Source organism: Macaca fascicularis, chromosome 2, assembly GCF_037993035.2.
Source record: "Macaca fascicularis isolate 582-1 chromosome 2, T2T-MFA8v1.1".
Taxonomy (NCBI): Eukaryota; Metazoa; Chordata; class Mammalia; order Primates; family Cercopithecidae; genus Macaca; species Macaca fascicularis.
The window spans coordinates 13,178,363-13,197,460 of NC_088376.1; the positions used below are offsets into that span (position 1 = coordinate 13,178,363).

The following is a 19,098-nucleotide window of genomic DNA, read 5'->3' on the forward strand; positions in this document are numbered from 1 at the left end:
GTTAATATTTTGCAATTTTTAGTAAAGACGGGGTTTCACTGTGTTGCCCAGGCTGGTCTCGAACTCTTGAGCTCAGGCAATACGCCCACCTCAGCCTCCCAAACTGCTAAGATTATAGGTGTGAGCCACCGTGCCCGGCCTTTTTGGCAAGCCTTAAAATAGACCTCGGTAAAAAGTGAGCTACGAAAAGCACATAGATCGCAAAGAGGACACACAGCCCAATGCCATATATCTGGCATATATCTGGGAAATTAATAAATGTGGAAGAACTTCTTGAAGGTTTGCTGCTTTTCATGCAAAAGCATGCGGCTTTTGCTTTTAAGGAAGAACTTATTTAAATGTCAATTAGTTCCAGTTAACTGTATTGTTCAGGCATATTATCTACTTACTGAATTGTTTGCCCAACTATTATACCAATTACTGAACAAAAATAATTAAATCAATAAGTTTAGTTGTGGATTTTTGTATTTCTCCCTTTGCTTCTGATAGTCTTAACTTTATTAAGTCTCTCTTAGATAACGTAATCATTTAAGATTATTATATTTTTCCAGTGAACTGCCTTATTTATTACTATATAATTTCCCACTTTATTTTTGATAATTTTTGTGCTAAACTCTACTTTGTCTGAAATATTTTTGTATTGTTATAGTGTGCATGTCATATCTTTTTCTATTCTTTTTTCCTACTTTTATACACAGTGTAGAGTTTAATCTCAATTTCTATTTTCTAATGTACTATGAAGCTCTCTGTCTTTCAGTTGTAAGGATTGGACCATTTATACTTAATTAAGCTGCTGAAACTTTTAACTTTATGTCTTCCATCTTGATGTTTGATGTCTGTTAGCTCCATGCATTTATTTGTTTCTTTTTCCTTTTCTATCTTTTCTCTTTTCTTTTCCAAAGGAAGTGCTCAACTTAATTGTTTTTCAAAAATTATTCCGGTAAGGTTTAAGATTTAACCTTACACTTAATTTTGTTAAGGACATTTTCTCATTCAAAACATTTCGTCCAGCTTTATCTCAAAAGCATTAATGCACTCATCCTGCATATCTATTGATGGGATGAATCTGAAGGAAGAGACCACAGTACACCATTAGGCATCCTCCTGTCCATTCACAAAACCTGGCATTAACCCTGTGCACTGTCAAAGTGAGTGGCTCATTTTATCCACTATACTACCAGGAACTTCACTGTTAAACTCCACACCTAATCAAGTGCTGTTATATAAACTACTACATTTTCTTGATCATCCAGTCTAGTGCTTCTGTTAAGAAGAAAATTCAATTTTCTAAGAGTTCACATTTTAGGCTGTCATAGTTTAGAATTCCTGATAATTTATTCTCCTTTTGTTTTATACATTCCCCAAGGATTAGTTCACCTTTTCTGTTTCATTATTTCAATGACCACACATATGCGGATTGCTATCGAAAGTGTATATCTTGGTCCCAAATTTTGCTCCTGAGCTTCATTCACATTTTCTAAGGCCTTCTGGACAATCCCACTGGATAGATACAGACACCACAAACACAGCATATTCATATAAAATCTTATGATCTTTCCTTTGAACCTGCTGCTCAAATACCTTATTCCAATTAATGAATTTATTATTCACCTAGTTTCCTCAGATAACAAGGTCATATGGTTCCTACTTTTCCTTATCTGTATACCCAATTGATATTTAATTACTATTTATGCTACAATTCTGGATAATTCCCTCTCCTTCATGTACTGCTTCCCATTTTCACAAACCACAACACAAGCAGGCCTTTATTTCTTACCCATGTCACCTCAATTACATCTTAATATGCATCTCAGCTGGTAGAGTCTCCTCTTTATATTTTAACGTCTACCCTCCAGAATTAGAATCATCAGGAACTGGATCCTCAGGTGTATCACAAACTTACGGGATCAGTATTCTGCAGGTATAATCAAGCACTCATTGGTGATTCTGATGCACAGTGTGGGAACTACTACTCTACATTAAACATTATATCAAACATGGCTTTCCACCAATATACATTATCATTAAGGCTAATATTCCTCTCCTCAGTGAAACTTCAAAGTGAATAACAGTCATAATACTATAAAGGAAATCTGGCATTTGCTCTGAATTTTTATCTTATTTCTATATTTTAGAAGTAAATTCAACTTTATCTTTGGTTCTTTATTATTTTTAAGAGACATTTTGGTGAACACTTGCAGCTGAATCAACATCCAAGTGTGCTTTGATACCATAGTTGAGAACACATGGCCTATACTAGCAGTCAGTAAACTATGGCCCAGGCACTGTTTCATGCACTGACAATATAGAGGTCAATAAGTGAAACAAACCTCTTCAGTCACGGGGCATACATTTGAATGAGCGCAGGGGGTAGCTGACAGTAAACAAGCATACAAGTAAATAATGAGATCATTTCAAAAAGTGATTCATACTGAGTAGATAAAGTGATACAAAGTGACCGCGAGGAGCAACGCCCTTGAGTTAGGTGTAGGAAAAGCCTTTCTGAGGTGATGGCACTGAGATAAGACCTAACTGATGAAAAAGAACAAGATGTGCAAAGTTCTTCAAGGAAGAAAGGACCTTCACTTGTCCTAAAACCATAAAGAAGACTTGTGTGGTTGGAGCAAAGTAAGTACTGTAAAGAGATGAGGCCCAGGCTAAATGTTTATGAGACTTCTGATCAATGAAGGACTGTATTCTTTCATTTCCACAGTGTCTCATAGAAGAAAATGATATTGATTCGAGGTTGTTTACTATTTTTTGGAGTGTTAATGATTTATGTTGCTTTCAGTGCAAGCATAAATGATTTTTACATCAATGCTGAGAAAATTAAGAACTTATGATTAAAATGAAAAAAAAAAAGAATCATTTAGATGCCAGGTTGAAATATTGCTCCTAACTCATATTAACCTGCATCAGGCCATTTAAGGTGGCAGAGTTAAGCCGGATCTTAAAATCCCCTAAACCTAGTGACATGAACAAGCATAAGGCAAAACAAAACCAAAAACTCAAAGACTAGGTGATCAAGCAATGAATAGGACTGATAAATTGAACATGGGCAAACATAAATTTTATGATATAAACAAATTTCTTTCTGTATTTTTAATAGGGAAAAGTATTGAATGTAGGTGGATGGGGGAGGATTTTTGAGAAGACAAAGATTCAGCACTGAAAAGTCTCATTAAGAATCAACAACTTGGGAGCTTGCTTTGACAGCCCATATACTAAAATTGGATACATAGAGAGAAGATTAGCACAGTCCACATGCAAAGGTGCCACACAAATTCATGAAGCATTCTATATTTTTTAAATGAGAAAAAAACTTGAATAGCCATTTCTCCAAAGAGGAAATACAAATGGCCTACAGGCATTTGAAAAGATGTTCAACATTACTAATCAATATGAAAATGCAAATCAAAGCCTCAATGAGGCTAACATCTCACCCATTAGAATAGCTACAAGAAAAACAAAACATAAACAAAAAGAATACACAGAAAATAACAGTTGTTGGTGAGCTTGTGGAGAAATTGTAACACTTGTATCCTTTCGATGGAAATAAAAAATGGTGCACCCATTCTGGAAAACAGTATGGAGGTTACTCAAAAAATTAATAATAGGTATTATATGATCCAGCAATTCTACTTTTGGACATATAGCCAAAAGCATTGAAAGCAGGATTTTAAAGAGGTATCTGAATACCACGTTCACAGCAGCACTAAAATAGCCAAGGAGTGAAAGCAAACCAAGCATTTTTTATGGGTAAGTAAATAAATAAAATGTGGCATATGTGTGCTATGGAATATCATTCAGGAAAAGGAAAAAGGAAATAAATGTTGACACGTGCTACAATATGGATGAACCTTGAGGACATTATGCTAAGTGAAATGGCCCAGCCATAAAAAGGCAAATGCTGTAGGATTCCAGTTATATGAGGTATCTAGAATAGTCAATTTCATAGATACAGAAAGTAAAATGATGGTTGCCAGGGGCTGGAAGGAGGGGAAAATGGTGAGTTGTTGAATGAGTATAAAACTTTAGTTTTGTAAGATGAAAAAATTGGAACATTTTGCAATAAATGTGAATATTTTTAACAATACTGAACACTGTACACTTATAAATGGCTAAGATGGTAAATTTTATGTTATGTATTTTTCCACAATCAAAAATAAAGCACTTGTAGAGAGGAAGGAGGCAGTGTCAACAGAACAGAGCAGAGGCTATGACACGGAAGAGCATATTGAAAAGCTAGGGATTTTTGACTTGTTAAGACAGCATAAAATTGTCATGAAGATTTAAAGGATTTCTTGCTCCTCAGGTGAGGTGAAAAGATGAAGAACATAGAAAATCTTGCCCTCTGCAACTATTTGGATTGAAAGACTAATTAAAAAATGTTTTCTCTGACTTTTAAGAAAGGACAAATGCTAAATACTCTTACAAAGATTCTTTTCTTCCCCTTTCAATTTTATTTAGAGAGAGCAACTTGAAATTAGCAAAAGGTGACAATACAGCAACTTACAATTTGACTCTGCTTTATGGTAGATGAGCAAGTTCACTTATGTTGTTTGATACCGTGTTATCGGTCCCACTTGAAAGATAAGCCTTGAGCGTCCAGAGATTGAAGAAAGATAAGTGGTAGGAATTACTAGTGGAAGAACTAACTAATTGTCTATTCCTGTCAGAATCTAAAATCTGAGTACTTGATATGACAGCACCATAATTTTTTTCTATAACTTTCATTGGAACCAATCTTATCTATGCATCTACTCATTCTCTGGAAATGCAGAGAATAAAAGATGCCAATTCACGAGAAGCAGCTATCTATAAACTCAGTTAAAGCATCTCCTTTCTAAACTGCCCACTTAGAGTTCATTCTTTACTGCTTTCCTCGGCATTGCTATCATCAAAGGCTTCATAAATGGCTGTGCTGCAGCAGACAGAGGGCTGCCCTGGATTTACAAGAAGACCTAGATTCATTACCTGGCTAGGCACTTGCCAAGAACATTAGCGTGGACAAGACACAATCACTGCACTTGAGATTCCCCATCTGTAAAACGACTCCATGTACCTCATCAGATTGTTGCAACACTTTAAATGAAGTAACATATGTGCTTGCACTCAAACAATAAAACACTAGACTAAGGTAGGTTTTAATTGTTGTACTAGGTTCCTGTAAATCAGAGAGGAAGGATCTTAACTAAGAGCCACGGATTTCAAAGTACACTGTGTTTAAAAATCCTAAAAATGGAGTTTTTCAATGCAGCATTTCTTGAAATAAAACATTCTGACATTAAAATATGAAGATATTCCTTTAGCAAAAAGTAGGAAATGTGAGAGCTCTTCTGCTCTAGAATATTCAATGTCCTGGGTGCTAAATTATTTTTTTCTTTTTTTTTTTTAAATCAACTTTTATTTTAAATTCTGGGGTGCATGTGCAGGATGTGCAGGTTTGTTAAATAGGTAAACGTGCACCTGGGTGTTTGCTGCACAGTTCAACCCATACCTAGGTATTAAGCCTAGCATCCATTAGCTATTCTTCCTGATGTTCTTCTTCCCCCTACCCCTCCAACAGGCCCCAGTGTGTGTTGTTCCCCACATGTGTCCATGTGTTCTCATTGTTCAGCTCCCACTTATAAGTGACAACATGCGGTTTTTGGTTTTCTGTTCCTGTGTTAGTTTGCTGAGGATAACGGCTTTCAGCTCCATCCATGTCCTGCAAAGGACATGATCTCATTCCTTTTTATGGCTGCATAGTATTCCACAGTGAATATGTACCACATTTTCTTTATCCAGTCTATCATTGATGGGCATTTGGGTTGATACCATGTCTTTGCTATTGTGAATAGTGCTGCAATGAACATATGCATGCATGTATCTTAGAATAGAATGATTTCTATTCCTTTGGGTAGATAGTAAAGGAATTACCAGGTCAAATGGTATTTCTACTTGTAAATTTTTGAGAAATCACCACACTGTCTTCCATAATGGTTGAACTAACTTACATTCCCATGAACAGTGTAAAAATGTTTTCATTTCTCTGCAGCCTCACCAGTACCTTTTCTTTCTTGACTTTTTAATAACAGCCATTCTGACTGGTGTGAGATGGTATCTCATTTTAATTTTGATTTTCATTCTCTAATGATCAGTGGTGCTGAGTTTTTTGCCATATGCTTGTTGGTTGCATGTATGTCTTCTTTTGAGAAGTGCCTGTTAGTGTCCTCTGCCTGCTTTTTAATGAGGTTGTTTGTGTTTTTCTTGTACATTAGTTAAGTTCCTTATAGACTCTGGATATTTGACCTTCGTCAGATGGATAGATTGCAAAAATTTTCTTCCATTCCGTAGGTTATCTGTTCACTCTGATGACAGTTTATTTTCCTGTGCAGAAGCTCTTTAGTTTAATTAGATCCCATTTGTCAATTTTGACTTTTGTTGCAATTGCTCTTGGCATTTTCATCATGAAATCTTTCCCCTGCCTATGTCCTGAATGGTATTGTTTAAATTTTCTTCTAGGGCTTTTATAGTTTGGGGTTTTACCTTTAAGTCTCTAATTCATCTTGACTTTTTGTGTAAGATTTAAGGAAGTGGTCCAGTTTGAATTTTCTGCATAGGGCTAGCCAGTTCTCCCAAGCACCATTTATTAAATAGAATCTTTTCCCCATTGCTTGTTTTTGTCATGTTTTTCAAAGATCAGATGGTTGTAGGTGTGTGGTCTTATTTCTGAGCTCCTTTTTTCTGTTCCATTGGTCTGTGTTTCTGTTTTTGTACCAGTAGCATGCTGTTTTTGTTACTGTACCCTTGTAGTATAGTTTGAAGTTGGAGAGCATGATGCCTCCAGCTTTGTTCTTTTTGCTTAGGATTGTCTTGGCTATATGGGCTCTTTTTTGGTTCCATATGAATTTTAAAATAGTTTTTTCTAATTCTATGAAGAATGTCAATGAGAGTTTAATGGGAATAGCATCGAATCTATAAATTACCTTGGGCAGTATGGCCATTTTCATGATATTCATTCTTCCTATCCATGAGGATGGAATGTTTTTCCATTTGTCTGTGTCCTTTCTGATTTTCTTGAGCAGTGATTTGTAATTCTCCTTTAAAATATCCTTCATTTCCCTTGTTAGCTGTATTCCTAGGTATTTTATTTTCTTTGTATAAATTGTGAATGGGAGTTCATTCATGATTTGGCTCTCTGCATGCCTGTTGTTGGTGTATAGGAATGCTAGCAAGTTTTGCATATTGACTCTTTATCCTGAAACTTTGCTGGAGTTGCTCATCAGCTTAAGAAATTTTTGGACTGAGATGATGGGATTTTCTAGAAACAGGATCATGTCATCTGCAAACAAACATAATTTAACTTCCTCTCTTCCTATTTGATTCCTTTGTTTCTTTTGCCTGATTGCCCTGGCCAGAACTTCCAATACTATGTTGAATAGCAGTGATGAGAATGGCCATCCTTGTCTTATGCTTGTTTTCAAGGGGAATGCTTTCCAGCTTTTGCCCACTGGGTATGATTTTTGACTGTGGGTTTGTCATATATGGCTCTTATTATTTTGAAGTATGTTCCTTCAGTCTAGATGTTAAATTCTTATAGAGAAATATTTCTCTCCTTTTTTAATCACAAGAAGTTATAAGTTAAAGTCACAGAATTTCACAGTTGGGTCTATATATATTGAATTGCCTGTAACAATTAAATAATAAAAATCCTGATGTTGAGAGATTTGGTATTACTTAATGCTAGAAGATCAGAGGCCAATTTGGATTCTAATTATTTCTGTAGGTGATTTTGATCAAGCTCTTAAATGTTTAAACTTCATTTTTTTTAATCCATTGAAGTATGGGAAATTTGTTCCTGTTTCAGTTTGAATTCTTCAAAAACTGTGGATGCAGTGGACATGAATTTGGATGCAGTTAGTTTAAGAGAGAGTAATTACAGCAAGCAAAGAGAAGAATAAAATGAAACAGCACAAGAAGAAAAGGCAATAGAAGGTGCATCCCTGAGGTAGTTTCTGTGGTAGACAACAAAAGCTTAATCCCTCTGAGGATTGTCCAAGGACCCACATAGAATGCATCTTAAAATGATCCTTCTAAGGAAAGGAAAGCTGAAGTATCTATCTACGGATTCCTGTCTCCCATTGGTTGAAAATTGCTCCCAATCTGCATCTGTATGCAGGCTAGGTGACTTTCCAAGACTTCAGAGACAGTCTGGAAGGCAGGAAAACAGAGAGATACCTCAGCACACTTGTGTCAGGAGGGGCTGGTGACATGCACTGAAAACAGATGTACCTATTCAATGTGAAGTAGGCACAAAAAATGTTAGTTGCCATGAAGATTAAGTAAATTAATATATGGATGTATTTAGAATGATGGTGCTTGGCTCATTACATAAAAAACATAACAACTTGAGCTTTTATTAGACTAAGACCTTTGTTGATGGGCATTACTAGTTTTTAGGAACTTCGCTCTGACTACCTGATACTCTTTTATTTTCTATGACTTCTTTTCTGTATTCTATTGCTGAGTGTATCTTTCTATGCTTTGCATATATATGCCTGTGTGTGAACATGATCACTCTTCTCTTCCCATTAGCATATTTTTATTATCTATGTTGTCTCATTTAAATGGCATCTTGTTTGAAACAGATTAAATGCTTCATTCAATTTTGCATAATTATATAGACCTAAAATGATCTTATGTATAGAAAGATGCTTAATAAATATTACACATTTTAACATGTTTTTAAAGTGAATGTCTTTCAGTTGCCCTCATCACAGAGTTTTACCAGTATTTAAAACACATGGCCTTATTACTTCAATGAAAATTCAAATTCACAGCTCCCATTAGCATTGCAGAGAATTTCTGGCCTAGTTTCCCTGGATATTAATGGAAGTTCAGATCTCTTTTAATGAGCTTAATAGGGAAGAATTTTGGTATTCAAATAAACTACTTCCCCTCTCTTAGCCTACGGCCAAAGAGAAAACAGTTACCATTATAAACTGGTCAGATAACTTCAAAGAGATTTAACTGCCAGAAAAGCCATTAAAGACTATATAAACAACAAATGCACAGTCATTTTTGGTGTAATTTTCAACATGAAATTTAACTTTTGGACATTCGTGTCTCGGTTTCCTCCTACCTTACTGATAATCTGTTGAATGCACTTCTTTATGCCCTCGTTATCCCACTGGTTTTTAAATTTTGGACATCAAGACTCAGCCTTCTCTCCTGGACTTCAGGTGCATGTAACTAAATATGTTCCTAATATCTCCACTTTGATGGTGTAGTAGATTGTAAAAAAAGAAAAAAACATAGTTAAAAAAGGTACTAAATCCTTCTGCTTTTTCATCCCCCTTTGCTATACAGCATTCATTTGATGATCCCACCAGGAGAATTAATCTTTGTGACTTGATTTTACCAGTTGCATGCTGTGGAAGGACATTATGGGAGTTGTAAGCCAAAGGTTCAAAAGTCCTTGCAGTTTCTACTCTTCATCTCTCTTACTGCTCTGAGACTTCCATGTGAAAAAAGCCTGGGCTAACTTGTAAGTGGGCAAAATCATGTGGAGGAGATGTGATCAACCCATGAGAGGTCTCCTAGGTCAACCAGTCCCCAATTAATCCATCAGTCTATTCCACCCATGTGAGTGACCCCAGGTGAGGCCAGGTGAGCTACTTAGCTGAGTTCAGCTCAAACTGCTGATACAGAGATTCATGATCAAATAAGCCATTAAGTGGTGTTGTGGTTTGTTACATAGTAGTAGATGTTTGATACCAATGTTGAATAAACATCACTAATTTAGCAAATACAACAAGGAACCCTTGTTTTAACCCCCTAAACGTAGTCCTTCAGTTTCCGCTTTATCAGTAATTGGATATTTCAGTCTTTTAATTTCTCAAGCCAGTAACCTTTCAGTCATCTTTTCAAACTTTCTTTTTTCCTCTCCTGTCCAAACCATCAATAAATCCTGTCGACTATTTTTTTTTTTTTTTTTTTGAGACAGAGTCTTGCTCTGTCACCCAGCCTGGAGTGCAGTGGCACGATCTTGGCTCACTGCAACCTCTGCCTCCCAGGTTCAAGCAATTCTCCCGCCTCAACCTCCCAAGTAGCTGGGATTACAGGTGCATGCCACCACACTGAGCTAAATATTTAGTAGAGACAGGGTTTCACCATGTTAGCCAGGATGGTCTTGATCTCATGACCTCGTAATCTGCCTATCTTGGCCTCCCAAAGTGCTAGGATTACAGGTGTGAACCACTGTGCCCTGCCCAACTCTTTTTTTAATGTAAAAAGCTGAACCACTTCTCACTCTTCTCCATTGCTTGTATCCTGGTTTGAGGCATTATTATCTTTCACTTGGATTATTGCAATTAAATCCCATGTTGTTTTCCTGCTTCTGCCTTGATCCCTTGCAGTCTATTTTCCTCATAGCAATAAGAATGACCTTTTAAATCATAAATTATGCCATGTTATTTCTCTGATTAAAAAAAAATCATTCAGTGAAACAGTTTTGTGGTTCTTCTTAAAGTTAAACATACAATTACTATATGACCCAGCAACTTAACTTCTACATATATATCTAAAGTAATTGAAAATAGATATTTAAATAAAAACTATGGGTGAATGTTCATGGTAGAAATATTTGCAATAATTATTTCTCAAGAAATAAGTCAAAAACAAGAAAAGCTATAATATATGCAGTCTAAACAATAGTCGGCGGGCTCTTACTTGGGTATATACTTGGAAAAATGCTGAAAATTGCTTCTAGTTGGAATGAAGAATCCTATATAAAGTATAAGCAATTATAATCCAAACCTACCTCAGATTGTAGACTTGTATTAATCATTTCATATGCAACCTTCTTCTATGTTTTTCTTCCTCTATCTTTTGCCTACTATACTGATAAAGACACTATATAAATTCCCCAAGATATTTATATGTTTCTTTGGACAAAATCTGCTGCTTCCATACTTTGGTATGTATGTCAAAGGTAAGTCAGTAAGTCATTTGTAGACAGGTAATCACCTAGCTCCAAACTCAGGGAAAATGATGGTGCAGGTACTGACAAGACATGGGATTTATAAGAAATGGACACTAGTATTTTCAAGAATCCTCCTTCTATCTAGAAACTTCCCTCTACCTTTATGACAATTTAATTTCTTTTACTAAATATCTAGAATATCAAGCTCTAATTTAAAATAACTATTGTCATTTACATGTGTCCAGCTTCTCCTTGAATTTTTAAAATGTCTAGATTAAACAAAATATTTCGATTCTTGAAGTAGCTCTTGTATATGATGGAGCTTATATAACATTCTGTATATCAACAGAGCTTTGCTTTAATCCCAGGCCTGAAGCTGATCTGAATGCTGACCAACACACCACCTATGAGCATTTCATACAGAAAGAAGAGCAGCTAATGTACCTATTGATTTGCAACCACTTATTTTATATATGCATGTGCAGGTCAATTCTTCATTGAAAAGTACACACTGCACTTAATTTGACAATTTTTCTCCTGCTTTTAAACTACTTTGAAAGAAAGAGAAAATAAATCTTTATCAAGCTCTTAAACATCTGTGCTGTATGTACAACAGGCAGATTTTTTTTAAGGATTTAGCTAATTATTGGCTCCTAGAATATATGAAAAACAACAAATAAATTGTTGGAACAAAGAAGCAAAAATACTTTGTCACATAACAATAAGCATCCAATAAATATTTAAATGAATAAAAAATGTAAAGCTGACTTTTGCCATAACAACCAGGTATTCAAAGAACATTTGATGAGTGAATAAATGTAAGAATTAATGGAGTATTAAGTTAGTATATTTCTTTTGATCTGAGATAGTTCTCCTGACTTCCTTATTTTCATACATAATAACTTTCTCTGTGGCAAAACTTACACTTAGAAGCCAGTAACAAGTATCTCATATCCATCCATTCACTAATTTAGCCATTCATTTATTCAATTATGTATTTGTTCAACTAATTTAATTGTTGAAAAAAGATGTACTGAGCACTGATGGTCCCAAACACTATTTTGAGTGCTGGGAATCAAGGAGCATGAAACTAACAATGGTGGTACAGCATGTCAGCTAATTAAATGAGGAAAAGTATAAACTGTATGAAATCTCACAGCAGGGACATCTAATCCTCACTTGGGGAATCAGGTCAGCCTGTCAGCATCAAGAAACATTTTTAACTTCCATTCGCAAAGTGAGTAGGAGTTAGACAGGTGAGTGAAAGTGTTGGATGGGAAAGGATGTTTCAGACAGAAGAACAGAAAGAATATCATATATTTTGTCACATTGGAGTATTAAAAGGAATTCACTATGGATATAGCACAAAACTCCATGAAGGCTCAGTGTTTAAACTGGACCTCTGTGGCAGCAAACTAGGGGCTTTACAAACCTTCTTAAATTTGGTCTTTATATAGAAGTGTTGGCATCCTGGAAAGAAGAGCATCAATGACTTGCAGTTAGGATTTAAGTCTGTTTGTTATTATTTCTTTTATGGAATATCTGATTTCTTAAGTGCTAGGCCCTCTCTGCCTGCATAAGACTTCCTAAACAGGTTGGTCCCCATTAGTTTCCCTGATCTTCTATGTGGGCCAAATATAACCTGCTTGAAAATCCAGACTCCTCCTGTATCTGTCTGGAAACCTAATTCATTACAAAATATTCAGGCTTCTTTGAGATGAGTGAGGTTTGCAGCTTGTAGAGGTTTCAAAAGAGAGTGTACGAGGTAAGAGCCATTTTTCAGTCAATATACTCTCAAGGGAAGGGGTTAAGTATCTATGAGAATTTTCTAGTTAAAAGGTAGAATCTTCAAGGGCATAGAAAAGTGAGAATTGGCGGCAGCATTAATGACTTTGGGTGGGGCAGGACATTTAGAGTGGTTTGAGTTGATTGTGCAGTGGGGGATAAAATGCTTGGGAGTTTGTACCTTGGGCAGTGAATGATGGACATAAGGATGGATATTTTGTGGTGGGTGAGACTCAAATATCCCTTGAAGGAGGGCAATTCACAGTCTGAGACTTCACTCGCTCATGCTGTAAGAGCTGACTGGAAAAACCCGAAAGCGTCTTCACCCAGAAGAAGTAGTTTATAATTTGCATCTTGAAAAGAAGCGATGTGAAAAAGGTGCTATCTTCACCTTTTTCATGGTGATATGTGGGCTTGCCAATGACTACACCATGTAGTCCAAAATTTCCTTAGCATGGTTTAAAAATGTCTTCAGAAACCCTTCCCAACTTAGCTCATTTCAGTTTTTATCTACAAACTATGGTCTATTAAGACAAAACTATTGCCTGTATTCATAGCAGCAATCAATTTCCCTGCCCTAGACTATTGCACTGGTGCGTTCATCATTCTGATTTCTTTTTTGTAGACTACTTTAAACTCTGTAGGAAACTTTCCCAGTCTACTCTGTGCTTCCACAGAACTTTTGTGTGACATATTGCTTATGGTTGCATTGTCATCCATATACCTGTTTGTTTTCAACAACTAGTGGTTTCAATTTTAGTTTTCCTGTTTTATCTGCAAAGTCCACTTATACAACATAGTTCCAACATAGTCCCAATAATATTCAGTGTTACAAGCTATTTCTTATCCTATCTCAATAACTCAATTTTTTCTACATGCAGGAAACTATATTAGAAACCATGGTAGTAAAACTTATATTATTGAAAGAAAAACCTTAAATTTACTTTGCTTTATATAATAGGAAAGTTATTAGTAAGCTTTAGTGTTTTGACAAATATCAAGAAAGTCTTGTGATCTGCCTCATAATGTAGGTTCACTGGTTAGAGGCTAAGGATTCCCAGAGTCAGTGCCTTTTTGCTTTGTGTTGGCATGGCTGGAAGCAGTACCTGGCACACTGGCTTAGGACAGAGTGATTCTCTGAATGAATGTGTGAATTGACTACTTGGTTAATTAACTTAATATTTTTATTTAATGGTATGATCAACAAAGCATTGATCTTCTAGGGAACCTAGTGACATCTAAGTCTCCACCAACAAATGTTCTGAATAATAAGACATTTGGTCTAAATCCCCACAAACTTGAATTAGGAATCCAAAATCCCTCAGGAGGCTGAGACAGGAAGGTTGCTTGATGCCAGAAGTTTGAGAGCAGCCTGGATAACAGTAAGAACCCATCTCTAAAATCTTTTTTCAAAACTAACCAGGCATGGTGGTCCATGCCTGTAGTCTCAGTTACTTGGCAGGCTGAAGCAAGAGGATCAGTTGAGTCCAAGAGTTTGATGCTACAATGAACCACGATTGCACCACTGCACTCCAGCCTGGGCAACAGAGTGAGACCGAGCCATCTCAAACATACATACATAATAAATCTGAAATCACAGGTTGCCAAGATGAGATGCATGTGTATTAGAGTGTGTATATAAATCTGCCATGCAGGTATACAAAACAGAAGTTCCTCTATTTCTTTTGCTACATTTCATTCACAAAACCATAGTTGTTTAGTACACAACTGCAGCTGTCCTGCCCTGGGAGTTCCAGGCAGCATCTATTTGTATGGAACTGCTGCAAATACCTTGAGTCCAGGGCAGGTCATCAAAGGCCATCCTGAGAACTGCGACTACTAGACCACTATGACAAAGGTATTTCAGGAGAAGAATATGTCTTCACTAATAGCAATCCCTTTAGGCTGTTCCAGTTAGATCACAGACTGACAAAAACCATTTCACTTGCTTTTAAGTGAGGACATTGTCAGAGAGTGAATGGAGCTCCTTAAGTCTTTATTATGATCTTTAAGTTGGTCTTGGTGTCAAGCAGTGGGTGGGGCAAGAACAAGGGTTTGGGAGCCTATTACCTGAGTTTGTTGTTCAGCATCACCACCTCCATGATGGATGACACTGGAAATGCTACTTAGAGTTTATGTCGTTCTTCTTATTTGTGATGCCTAGATAACAATGCCTGCCCCGAAGGACTGATATGAATGGCTGTGATAATGGGCATGGTGTATCTGCCATGGCAAGTGTTTGGCACAATAGAGCTCTCATTAGCACAGAGGAAGTGTTTTGGTTAAATATAATAGAAAAAATATATAATACATCCACTTTAAAAAGTTGTGACTTTTCCTCAACAACAGAGACTTAAAACACTTGAACTGGAGAGCAAATAATGGCAGCAGCATATGCACCCATCTCACAAGTGAAATACAAGAGATTTCAAAAGGCTTACCATGTCACTGTCTCAGGGTTCGTGCAGTCACATCTTAGCTTTCCCATATAACAGCAAGTTTCTTCGTGTACATGAGTTATTCCTTTGAAATGTTAAATCATTACTGCTTGTTCTCATCTTTTCCTCCGTTTCAAATTTTATGATTCTCATTTTCCTGTTAATCAACATTTATTTGCACCGATCCAATCAAAAGTTGTTACCTGTTGCTCCTTTTCCTAGTCTTGCTACTTTATAATTTGGGTATTTCCTCTAAATTTCCTTGAAAAAGCCTAGAGCCCAGAGGTAAACTAAAATGCTCATGATTGTCTAACTTGTAAATGCCATTTTCTTACTCATTTTTAGAATTTCTTATGTGTAATTCTGCTTTTTCTTTCTCACAGCATAGCTATGGCTCTGTAGTTCTTAGGATACAATGTTTCTCATGCTGCTTATTGATTAGGTGAAGAAAAACATCAAGTAGTCTTTCTGGCATTAAGAGAATTTAAGATAAGAGCAAGGAAAAAATAGTGTATCCTTTCATTATTGCTGCTGTCACGCTGTTGTTGTTTTATGTAATTTCAACTTTTATTTTAGATTCAGGGTTACATGTGCAGGTTTGTTATGTGGGTATATTGTGTGATGTGAGGTTTGGGGTATGACTGATCCCATCACTCGGATAGAGAGCATATTTGTCAATAGCTAATTTATAAGTCCTTGTCCCCATCCCTCCCTCTCCTCTCTTGCAGTCCCCAGTGTCTAATATTGCCATCTTTATATACATGAGTAGCCAGTGTTCAGCTCCCACTTATAAATGAGAAGATGTGATATTTAGTTTGCGGTTTCTGCATTAACTCACTTGTAATAATGGCTTCCAACTGCATATGTGTTGCTGCAAAGGACATTTCTCTCTTTTTTATGGTTTTGTAGTATTCCATGGTGTATATATATCACATTTTCTTTACACAGTCCACCATTGATGGATATCTAGGTTATCTCCATGTCTTTGCTATTGTTAATAGTGCTGTGATGAACATATGACTGCATTTGTCTTTTGGTAGAACAATTTATTTTCTCTTGGATATATACCCAGTAACAAGATAAATGGGTCAAATGGTAGTTCTGTTTTAAGTTCTTTGAGAAATCTCCAAACTGCTTTCCACAGTGGCTGAATTAATTTACATTCCCACCAATAGCATACAAGCATTCCCGTTTTGCTGCAGCCTCGCTGACAAATTTTTGTTGTTGTTTGTTTTACTTTTTAGTAGTAGCCATTCTGACTGGTGAGAGATAGTATTTCATTGTGGTTTCGATTTGCATTTCTCTAATACTTAGTAATCTTGAGCATTTTTTTCATAGGTTTGTTGTCCATTTGTCTGTCTTCTTTTGAAAGTATCTGTTCATACTCTTTTCCCACTTCTTAATAGGGTTATTTGGCTTTCACATGTTGAATTGTTTAAGTGCCTTATAGATTCTGAGTATTAGATTTTTTTTGGATGCATAGTTTGTGAATATTTTCTCACCTTCTGTAAGTTGCCTGTTTACTCTCTTGTTAGTTTATTTTGCTATACCAAACCTCCTTAGTTTAATTACATCCTCCTTGTCAAGTGTTCATTTCATTGCAATTGCTTTTGAGGACTTAGTCATACATTTTTTTCTCAAAGACAGTGTCCAGAATAGTGTTTCCTAGGTTTTCTTCTAGGATTTTTATAGTTTGAGATATTACATTTAAATTTTTAATTCATCTTGAGTTAATTTTTATATATGGTAAAATGTAAGATTCTACTTTCTTCTGCATATGTCTAGCCAGCTATTGAATAGGGAGTCCTTTCCCCATTGCTTATTTTTGTTGATTTTGTCAAAGATCAAATAGCTCTAGGTATGCAGACTTATTTCTGGGTTCTCTATTCTGTTTCATTGGCTTTTTTTTTTTGAGATGGAGTCTTGCTCTGTCACCCAGGTTGGGGTGCAGTGATGTGATCTTGGCTCACTGCAATCTCCTCTTCCCGGGTTCAAGTGATTGTCCTGCTTCAGCCTCCCGAGTAGCTGGGACTAGCCTCTGAGTAGCTAGTAGTGTGGGTCACTGTGCCCAGCTGGTCTTGAGCTCTGACCTCAAGTGATCCACCAACCTCAGCCCCCCAAATTGCTAGGATTACAGACGTGAGCCACTGCAGCTGGCTGGCCTATCTCTTTTTATACCAGCAGTATGCTCTTTTGGTTACTGCAGACTTATAGTATAGTTTGAAAACTGGTAGTGTGATGCCTCCAGCTTTGTTCATTTTGCTTAGAATTTCCTCGGTTATTTGGACTCTTTTTTGTTCCATATGAGTTTAGAATAGTTTCTTCTAATTCTGTGAAATATGACATTGGTAGTTTGGCAGGAATAGCATTAAATTTATAGATGGCTTTGGGCAGTATGGCCATATAAACAATATTGATTCTTCCAATCCATAAGTGTGGAATGTTTTTCCACTTGTTTATGCCATCTAATAATTCTTCAGCAGTGTTTTGTAGTTCTCCCTGCAGAGACCTTTCAACTCATTGGTTAGAGGTATTCCTAGGTATTGTGTGTGTGTGTGTGTGCCTATTGTAAATGAGACTACATTCTTTATTCGGCTCTCAGCTTGAATGCTATTGGTGTATATAAATGCTACTGATCCTTTACTTCGATTTTGTATTCTGAAATTTTGGTGAAGTTGTTTATCAGTTCAAGGAATTTTTTGGCAAAGCCTTTAGGGTTTTCTAGGTATAGAATCATATTATCATGGAAGAGGTTGTTTGACATTATTGAACTTCTATCTCATTTAAACTGTGAGAAGCCGCATAAGTTCTCCACCTATAAGAATGACTCTTGAATTCTTGAGAACTCTTATTCTCCTTCTTTTTATAAATATAATTCTCTACTTAGAGATTCATAGTTTTACTTTTATTCTTTTTGTCTCTTTGTTGTTTTTGTAAGTTTTCCTGACTTTAAGTGAATAATAACCACTTAAAAATATTTCAAACAATTCATTGAATGTTTTACTAGTCACAAACAATAAAGCCTTTATACAAAACAGAATTAGTACTGGCCCATACTGAGCCCATTGATCATTTATATAATTTGCTTTATTTTTATCACTCATGATGATCTTTAACCTGATTCCAAGACCATGATTAAACGCCCCATTTTAATTCACTCTGATTAATTTTGTATGCACAACTGGGTGACTCATGAAGTCAGAAATGATCCTGATGTCTAAGTATTTGACTTAGATATTTTCTTTTCAATATCTTTCGTGGATTTGTGCTGAAAAAACTGTACATTCATTGAGCCTGTTTTATTCTTGTTGAAACCACTCTGCCTATTTCTTACTCTTAATATTTTCCAGGAGTATCAAATGCTACACTTTGCTGATGTTCACCTTCTTGAGCAGAAGTTTCCAGTACTTTTCAAGAGCCTGTTATTTCCATATTTCTCAATATGCTAACATTCTTTCGTTTTCTAAGAATAAATATGCGTGGATCAGTAAACATGCTGCCTAATCCCCTAAATAACTCAGGGTGATGTGAGTCTTGTAATGACTGCCAAGTAAGGAATTCCCTTATCTTCATGTTGGCTAGAGCAATATTTGCAACGTCTTCATTACTCCCTAATTGTCTATATTTCTTTGCTTCATTTCTCTTGTTAAAGGCAGATTTAAAAAATGAGTTCAATAACTCAAGTGTTTTAGAGTCATCATTAATTTCATGCCCTTCCTCATTCATTAGTGGACCTATTTTCTTGTGGCTTTCTTTTCCCTCTGGGTCTCTCTTTTTTTTCTTTAATCTTCTCATTTACTTTAACCCTTTAATCATGCTCTAGCATGACCGTTGTCGTGTCTCCCATGGTAACAAGAATAAAATCTCAACTGATAGTGTATTTGTTTTCTCGCTATTCTTAGAATA

General features: G+C 36.1%; 1 long non-coding RNA gene and 1 other non-coding gene across 2 annotated transcripts in view; both read left to right on the forward strand.

The window, feature by feature from the left end:
- The window catches only part of LOC123571921 (uncharacterized), a 508,559-nt gene that overhangs the window by 134,852 nt on the left and 354,609 nt on the right, over positions 1-19,098 (forward strand). The window lies entirely within an intron of this gene.
- On the forward strand, positions 3,201-3,307 carry LOC123572014 (U6 spliceosomal RNA). Its single transcript, XR_006696366.2, has one exon. It is a non-coding gene; the product is annotated as a U6 spliceosomal RNA (small nuclear RNA).